This window comes from Scyliorhinus canicula, chromosome 3, assembly GCF_902713615.1.
Source record: "Scyliorhinus canicula chromosome 3, sScyCan1.1, whole genome shotgun sequence".
In the NCBI taxonomy this organism is placed as follows: Eukaryota; Metazoa; Chordata; class Chondrichthyes; order Carcharhiniformes; family Scyliorhinidae; genus Scyliorhinus; species Scyliorhinus canicula.
In genome coordinates, this window is record NC_052148.1 from 179,834,434 (window position 1) to 179,843,768 (window position 9,335).

The 9,335-nt window shown below is 46.7% G+C and overlaps 1 non-coding gene across 1 annotated transcript; it reads right to left on the reverse strand.

Moving 5' to 3' along the window:
• Positions 1 to 8,255: 8,255 nt before the first annotated feature.
• trnag-gcc lies at positions 8,256 to 8,326 on the reverse strand. Its single transcript has one exon. It is a non-coding gene; the product is annotated as a tRNA-Gly (tRNA).
• Positions 8,327 to 9,335: the final 1,009 nt, after the last annotated feature.

Consider the following 9,335-nt stretch of genomic DNA (forward strand, 5'->3'; position numbering starts at 1 on the left):
TTTGACCTTTCCTTAAAACTTGTGCTTAAAATAGTTATATAGAATTCCTACCAGTGCAGAAGGAGGCCATTTGGCCCATCAAGTGGGGCCATAGTTATTGTTAGAGAGGGAAATAGAACCTTTAAAAAGCTGCAGCTCTCTCAGGGGAGCGTGACCTTTTGCAGAGCAGGACCAACAATGGTTGAGACAGCAGCAACCTTGGGAGGGAGGGGGGGGGGAGGGGGGGGGGGGGGGTGAGAGTCTTAGCAAGAGGAAGGGATTCCCAATTCTCAGATAAACTTATTAATTTTCCATTTCCAGAAACAAAGGTTACATAGAACATAGAATTTACAGCGCAGAAGGAGGCCATTCAGCCCATTGAGTCTGCACCGGCCCTTGGAAAGAGCACACTATTTAAGCCTACGCCTCCACCCTCACCCTGTAATCCAGTATCTCCACCTAACGTTTTTGGACACTAAAGGCAATGTAGCATGGCTAATCCACCTAACCTGCACATCTTTGGACTGTGGGAGGAAACCGGAGCACCCGGAGGAAACCCACACAGACATGGGGAGAACGTGCAGACTCCGACACAGACAGTGACCCAAGCCGGGAATCAAACCTGGGACCCTGGAGCTGTGAAGCAACTGTGCTAACCACTGTGCTACTTTACACGGGAAAGAAGTTTGAAGACTGAATGTAGGAGACTCACATCAGACATGGCTCTGATCCTATAGATGGTGATTGCGGATGCAGTTGGTGCAACCTTCAGGAGCCAAAGAAACCTGCACACAGGAGGCTCAATGACCTTACTAAGGTAATTCACAGCACTTCTCCCCATTCACATCCAACACAATGGATAAGGGCATCAGCCCTTGGAGAATAGTATGATGTGGTGAAAGGAATTACAACCTGATTGATGGCCTGGAGGTTTAATGGTATGGCATGTGGATGCTCCTTTTCAGCTATAACCATCTTTTCATAGGATGATTAGTACTATACCATACAAGGACTTGATGGTCTCTCACAACTCATATAATGAGGGTGGGTAGTGATGGGAGGAATTGCTATCACACTCATCAGGTCAAACGTAGGTCACTGGACCCAGAATTCAGAAGCACCTCTGGAGTCTCCACTCGCCTGAATTGTCTGGAATAGGGTTCAAAATGTGTCTTTTGACTACAAAGGCAGGAATGTTACCAGTAAGATCAAAGTTTACACACATTCATCTGTTGTTAAGGAAAGATCTCCCTTCCACTCTGCTTAAATCTGTTCTAGCAAGGCCATAAAGGGCCTTCCTACTCCAATGTAAATTTAAGCCCCTAATACCCACTTAAGGGTTTCATTCTGCAGATGCTGCTATTCAGCCAGCAGTGGACAGAGGCCTTGCCATATGGGGAACATGACAAGCAAATCCTGGCATGTTTGTTTTCGGGCCCCTATAGGGTGGGCGCAGGGATGCCTTTTGTTCAAAGACCCTTATTGACAGACCTGGCCACAGAAACTACTTTGGTGAGGGGTGGGAAAACCTGTTGAAAGCCACTCCACTGCCTTTGCTGCCAACTCCTAATGCTCCCTTTCCCATGACCATCACTCTATGGCCCTCTTCCTGTCATCGCTCACATTGTACCTGGGTCTTCCTGAATCTAGGCCTCAGTGTGTGTAATGCCAGCAGTAACCACTACCTCCCATTAGCGCTGCTGAGTACAGAAGAGCTGGTTTTGTCTGATTGACAGTCAGCTCTTGGCAGGTGGAACTTCCGCCTTCCAGGCTCCCTAATCCCAGGGGAAAGTCTGCAGATGGCCTGTCAAGTGCCTGAACAGCACAAGATGTGGCCAGGTCCCAAAAAGGTTGCCTTGGGATCTCACTGACTTACCAACCTGTGGCTGAGACCTGGATTGCCTCCACCAGATTCCACCCCAAAAGTGAAAGAGCCATTTCCAAATTGCAAAAGGGAAGTGCAGGTCTTTAGTGAAATAAATATTGAGAAGACTGGAGCCATTGTTTTGTTCCCCACTCCAAAACTCCATTCCTTATAGCCCCGATACCAATCCTCTCTATGGCAACAGTGTAATCTTTAGCCAGCCTGCTCGCAATCTTGGTGTCACATTTGATTCTGAGGTTACTTTCTGACCATATTTTCCACCTTTGTAACATTGCCTGATTTTGCCCCTGTCTCAGCTCATCGGTTGCTTCAGCCTTCATTCATGCTCTTGTTATCTCCAGACTTGACTATTCTAACAATCTCCTGGCTGGCCTCCTGCATTCTACCTTGAGTAAACTTGAGGTCATCAAAATCTTTGCTGCCTGTGTCTTTACTCATAGCAAGTCATGTTCTCTTATAACCTCAATGATCTCTGACCTACATTGGCTCCCAGTCAAGTCTTACGGGGAGGAGGGTAGTTAATTTAAACAGCGCTGATTTCTCCTCTCTCCATCTGTCTGTAAACAGAAGGTGTATTGATTCACTTCTCCCTGTGTAAGTGGTCATACACTTCCCAACCCCTCAGCTTTGGTGTGATCCAATTTTATGATAATAACCCCACCGCAAACTTAAGGGGTTAGTTTATTTGAAGACCCTCAAACTGTGGAGTAGGTTTGCCACATTGCCTCCTGTGCACTCATGCAGTAAAAGAGGGACAGGGAAAAGAAAGATTTACAGGGCAAAGACCACATAGATAATAATTATTGTTTCACGTGGGCCCAGAGTCTAGAAGCAAAATCCACAGAGGTCAATGGGTTGAAAACTGATGCTGAAAAATTCACCTTTCCAGTAGAGTTGGATTCCACGATGAGATAGGCTTTTGGAGATGAATCAGTCTTGTAAACAATGGTACAGATATTCCAGTAGAAGTAATGCAGGTGAGGCCCCCATTTGTGTGCTGCTGCTAGTTGAATGGTAAAATGACAGACTGAGCTTTGTAGCACAGCAAGGCAATGTAAGTGGTTCCATCACCAAGTGGTTCATGTCAGATGACTCCCACCTCTTCACAGCGGCTTTGCCAAAGAGTGTGTATCCCCATCTGGGTTCCAGAGATGGTTAAATGTTTCAACCATTAAGAATTGAAAGAAGAGTTACTTTGTTATAGCAGATGATTAGACTCTGATTGGCCAATCTGTGTTAGGGAATGCAGATGGCCTTTGCAGAGTTCTCTGAATCTGGCCTGTGCGAACCACAATGGGTCGTTAGTGTATTTTCAGAGATAGCAAGATGTAAGTCTCTTTGTAACTTCCAGATAGCTAATTTTGTTCAGGGGTCACAGACAGACATAGCTTCAGCCATTTTAAAAGGTTCTACCCAGTCTTTTTAATTTTAGAAACAGCCATGAGGATCTCTATATGTATTTTATGAAAATAAACAGCGTGCATTCTTAGTCCCCTTACACAAGCAACACTACTGTTCTCATCAAAATCACATCCTTGTTTTCAAATCCCTCATTGGGCCTCCCCCCCCCTTTTTCTGATATCACCTCGGACCCCATAATCCGCTGAGATATCTGTGCTCTTCTAATTCTGGTCTCTTGTGCGTCCCCAATTATAATTGTTCCATTAGTGGCCATGTTTTCAGTTGGCTAAACAGCAAGCTCTGAAATACCCTCCCTACATCTCTCTGCCTCGCTACCTCACTTTCCTTCTTTGAGACACTGCTTAAAACCTACGTCTTTGTCCCAGTTTTTAGTCAACTGACCTCTTCATCTGGTTCGGTTTCATACTTTGTTCATAATACACCTATATTTGGGACCTTTCATTAGGTTAAAGGTATTTTAAAATATAAAGTTGTTGTTGTTGTGCCAGTCTTGCACCTATTAAGTGAAGATATTTCCATTGTTTGAATGGTAACTTCTTTCACAGTTGTATCAATGTACAAGTAAACATTTAACTAATGTTCCTTTTGTTAGGGAAGAATGTGTAAATACAGCAAATCACTTGACTGTCAGAAAAACCTCTGGTCTCACAGAAGTACCACATTTGATGGGAGAGCATTATTAATATGGAGGTAAGCACGTCATGGTGACTTGGATCAATCTCAGGCACAGTTACGTATGAGGCATTAAAATTGGGGCTTTTATATTTGATCCCTGCCTGATTAGATCTTCTGCCTTTTCATTGGCCTTAATTAATAAAACACAAATGGGGGGAAGGGAGGAGATGGGAGTTCATAGAACATACATAGAACATAGAACAGTACAGCACAGAACAGGCCCTTCGGCCCTCGATGTTGTGCCGAGCAATGATCACCCCACTTAAACCCACGTAACCTGTATACCCGCAACCCAACAATCCCCCCATTAACCTTACACTACGGGCAATTTAGCATGGCCAATCCACCTAACCCGCACATCTTTGGACTGTGGGAGGAAACCGGAGCACCCGGAGGAAACCCACGCACACACGGGGAGGACGTGCAGACTCCACACAGACAGTGACCCAGCCAGGAATCGAACCTGGGACCCTGGAGCTGTGAAGCATCGATGCTAACCACCATGCTACCGTGAGGCAGTTCCTACTTTGCTCCCTGTAGTTTAACACTGAACCAAGATTTATTATCATGCTAAAGCCTCAGGGGCGACTGTCAGTGTGATGACCAGACTTGAAATGTGTTAAAGCTCACAAGCACCCAAGCTGACACGGAATGAAAAGGTTGATTCTGTGGCACACTTTACTGAAATGGATGGAAGAAAGAAGGCTTGTCTGCTCACAATTTCCCACAGTGCGCTCAGTGTGAGCACCGCTCCCCAGTGGGAGAGTGAACTCAACCTTCAAATGCTTAGCTTTCAAGTTGAGCATGCCACCTAGGACACCTGCTTGAGGTGATCATGAATGACTGAAATAAGGCCTTGAAGAAAGATTTAATAAACTAATTTTGTACAAATGTTACTGAAATCAATTTCTGTTGAGAAGGATTTCCCGGAACAATGCTCCTCAAGCACAGACAAACAATCTAACAACGCTTTCTGTAAGCATTGTGCTTCATTTTCCCCACACCTACTGTTTTATTAAAAGCATCGAACTGGGCTTTCGGCGACATCATGTAAGAGCAAGATGCACCAAAAGTGGCTCCCAGCTGGGTCTTTGTTTTTTATCCCTTTTACCCGTCTTTTTGGAGAATTTTGTTGAGCACACCCCAGTCTGGGGCGAGAGAACTGTTCCTCAATGGAGTCATGTCGAAAATGTCGTCAAAGAAGCCCAACTCGAAGAAAGCATAGGATGGGTGTCTAGTCGAAGGACGATGAAGGAGGTAAGATGGCCGCCGCACCCAATACTTTAGCCACGTTGGCTGCAGTGATGATGCAGGAGCTGGAGAAATTAGGCAAACAAATGGATCGACAGTTTGAGCGGCAGGGCAAAGAGATAAAAGAATACTTTAAGGCCATATTCGAGGAGGTTTTGGGCCCGATTGGGGAGCAGTTAGTGAACACCTCAAATGGGGTTAAGGCGCAGGGTGAGACTTTAAAGGGTATGGAGGGAGCCCTTTCGCAGCACAAGGACCGTTTTGCCTTGTTGGAGGCTGAGTTACTGATGGTGGCTGATAGCAAAAAAGGCCTGAGGATGAAGGTGGTGTATCTGGAGAACAGGTCAAGGAGTTAAATTTCAGGTTGGTGGGCTGCCGGAGGGAGTGGAGGGCTTGAAGCCAAATCAGTACTTATCAGAGATGTTTTCTCAGTTGGTGGGCGGGAATGAGGTGTTCACCCCTGTAGAATTGGACAGAGCTCATCGGGCACTCAAGCAAAGACCAAGGCCGAATGAGCTGCCGCAGGCGGTTATCCATTTTCATAACTACTAACAGAATGAGCGGGTCTTAGAGTGGGCAAAGAGAATCCTGCATATCAATTGGGCGGGTATTTGGTGCGGATATATCAGGACATTGATTGGGACTGAGCTGGCGAAGAGGCAGGTGACCGGGTGACAGACAGCGAAAGCTGTTTTATCCAGTAAGGGCGTGCAATTCATGGTGGTGTACCCGGCGAGGTTGCGGGTCACCAAGGATTCGAAGGATCATTTTCTTTCGATATGCCAGAATAGTCAGAGGCCTCCATCAGGGAGAAGAAGTTGGGGCCATTGTGGGACAGACTATTTGGGACTTTGTGTATGAAGGGGGGTGCTTGTGTTCTGTACTTATTGAGGCGATGGTTTTGTGTCTTGGAGGGGAAAGGAGCTGACTAATGATGGTGAGCTTTGGACGTGTTGGTGGTGAGTTGGGGTTATAGTTTTTGAGGGAGGAGGGCCTTGGCTGGGATTCACCTTGGCTGGCGATAGGGAGAGTGGAGCTTAGTGAATAGGAGTGGAGTACGATGGAGAGGCTGTGGTCTGTTGGGCCAGTTGGGGTGGGTTACAATAGGCCTATGTGGCAGGGAATGATAACAGGACGGTTTCATGCTCTACATTGTGGGATGCGGTGATCAGCAGGGACGTCATTTCATACAGATAGGGAGGCAAAGCAGGAGTGCCAGGAGTTGGTGGGTGAGATCTTCGTGGTGGATAGGGAGTATGCGAGTGATCCTACGCCAGAGCTTGGGTACGCAGGAAAAAGTTGCAAATGCAGTTTGACCTGTTGTCCAAGGGCCAGCTGGTGTGTCCGCTCCATCAGGTGAAGGGGGCAGTGTACAAGTATGGGAAGAAGGCTAGTCGCCTTTTTGCCCATCAGTTGAGGTGGCAGGGAGCTGCTAGAGAAATTATGTAGGTGCGGAGCCCAGTGGGAGATTGGTGTCTGCCCAGAAAAGGTCAGCACAGTGTTTCAAACCTTCTATGACGAACTTTATAAGTCAGAGCTGCTGGGAAACGAATAAGGGATGCTGGGGTTTTTAGAGGGGTTGGAGTTTCGCCAGGTGGAGCAGGGGTTACAAGAAGGTTAGGAGGCGTCGTTGAGGTTGGAGGAGGCACATACGGCTTTGGGGAAGTTAATAATCTTTATTGTCACAAGTAGGTTTACATTAACACTGCAATGAAGCTACTGTGAAAAGCCCCTAGTCGCCACATTCAGGCGCCTGTTCGGGTACACAGAGGGAGAATTCAGAATGTCCAAATTACCTAATAGCAGGTCTTCCGGGACTTGTGGGAGGAATCCAGAGCACCCAAAGGAAACCCACACAGACACGGAAGAATGTGCAGACTCCGCACAGACAGTGATCCAAGCGGGAATCGAACCTGGGACCCTGGCGCTGTTAAGCAACAGTGCTAACCACTGTGCCACAGTGGTGCCCATGGTGCAGCTGCGGAAGATGCAGACTGGGAAGGTGCCAGGGCCAGACAGTTTCCAAGTAGAATTCTGTGAGAGGTTGGTGGCCTCATTGGTGTTGGGGATGTTTAATGATTCACTGCCATGGGGTTCCCTTCCGGAGATGTTGGGGCAAGCTTCTATCTTCCTCCTTCTAAATTAGGATAAGAATCCCATGGAGTGCACGTCGTATTGACCTATTTCTCTGTTTAAACAGCGAATGTTCTGGCATTGAAATTGGAGCCATGTCTTCCTGGGGTTATGAGTGAAGACCAGTTGTGCTTTCTGAAGGGCAGAAAGTGATCGCCTAATGAAAGGCGACTACTTACTATGGTTCGTGCACCAGCGGTGGGGCCAGAGCCAGAGATAATTGTGTTGTTGGACACTGAAAAGGCCTTCATTAGGGATCAATGGGGCTACTTGTTTACAGTGCTGGGAAAGCTTGGGTCTGGGTTTGTGCGGCATCGCAACAACAGGCACTCCTACCTCAGACTCCTATTTATTGACTACAGCTCCGCCTTCAACACCATAATCCCAGCCAAGCTCATATCAAAGCTCCAAAACAAAGGACTTGGCTCTTCAGTCTGCAACTGGATCCTCGACTTTCTGACCCATAGAACACAATCAGTAAGAATAAACGACAACGCCTCCTCCACGATAGTCCTTAATACTGATACCATGCACAGCTGCATACTTAACATAGAACTTAGAACATACAATGCAGAAGAAAGCCATTTGGCCCATCGGATCTGCACCAACCCATTTAAGCCCTTACTTCCACCCTATCCCTGTAACCCAATAACCCCTCCTTTTTTGGTCACTAAGGGCAATTTATCATGGCCAATCCACCTAACCTGCACGTCTTTGGACTGTGGGAGGAAACCGGAGCACCCGGAGGAAACCCACGCAGACACAGGGAGAATGTGCAAACTCCGCACAGACAGTGACCCAGCGGGGAATCAAACCTGGGACCCTGGCGCTGTGAAGCTACAGTGCTATCCACTTGTGCAACTGTGCTGCCCCCAAAATTGCTGGCCAGAGGAATGTAAAACAGCTACGATGCATTGGCCGGGAATCGAACCTGGGCCTCTCGCGTGGCAGGCAAGAATTCTACCACTGAACCACCGATGCAAACCACACTACTATATTCCCTGTACACACACGCCTGCGTTGCAAAATTTTGCTCCAACTCCATGTACAGGTTTGCTGATGACATGACTGCAGTGGGTTGGATTTCAAATAACGATGAGTCAGAGTACAGCGGGGAGATAGAGAACCTAGTGGACTGGTGTAATGATGACAATCTCTCCCCCAACGCCAGCAAAACTAATGAGCTGATCATTGACTTTAGGAAGCAAAGTATCATACACACCTTGTCTGCATCAATGCTGCCAAGGTGGAGAGGGTTGGCAGTTTCAAATTCCTAGGTGTTCACATCACTAACAATCTTCTAGGTCCACCCATGTCGACGCTACGAACATGAAAGCACAACAGCGCCTATACTTCCTCAGGAAACTAAGGAAATTTAGCATGTCCACATTGACCAATTGTTACAGATGCACCATAGAAAGCATTCTTTCTAGCTGCATCATAACCTGGTATGGCAACTGCTCGGCCCAAGGCCATAAGAAACTATAGGGAATCGTGAATGTAATGTTCTTTGATTTCTGAATGAGGATGGCTTCAAAGTGTAGTGCAGTGTCTCACAAAGAATATCAAGCGATTTATTGAACAAAGCTAATTTATTTGCACAACTACTAAGTAGATTTGACTTGCTTGCTAAGATATAAAAGATAACAGATCGACTAACTTATGATTCTAACTACAGAGCTCCTGATTACACTACTATTCTCTATCTTGTCAGCAACCTTCTTCCCGAATCAAGAGTATCAAGTGATCCACGCGTATGTGCTTGTGATTGGATGTATTTACAGTGAATTGTTAACCCTTCATTATCATTACAATACACATATTGCCACAGTGAACACAGCCCAGTCCTTGACATGAAACCGCTTCCCATCCATTGATTCTGTCTACACCTCCCGCTGCCTCGGGAAAGTGGGCAGCATAGTCAAAGACCCCTCCCACTCGGGTTATTCTCTCTTCCATCGGGCAGAAGATACAAATGTTTGAGAACATG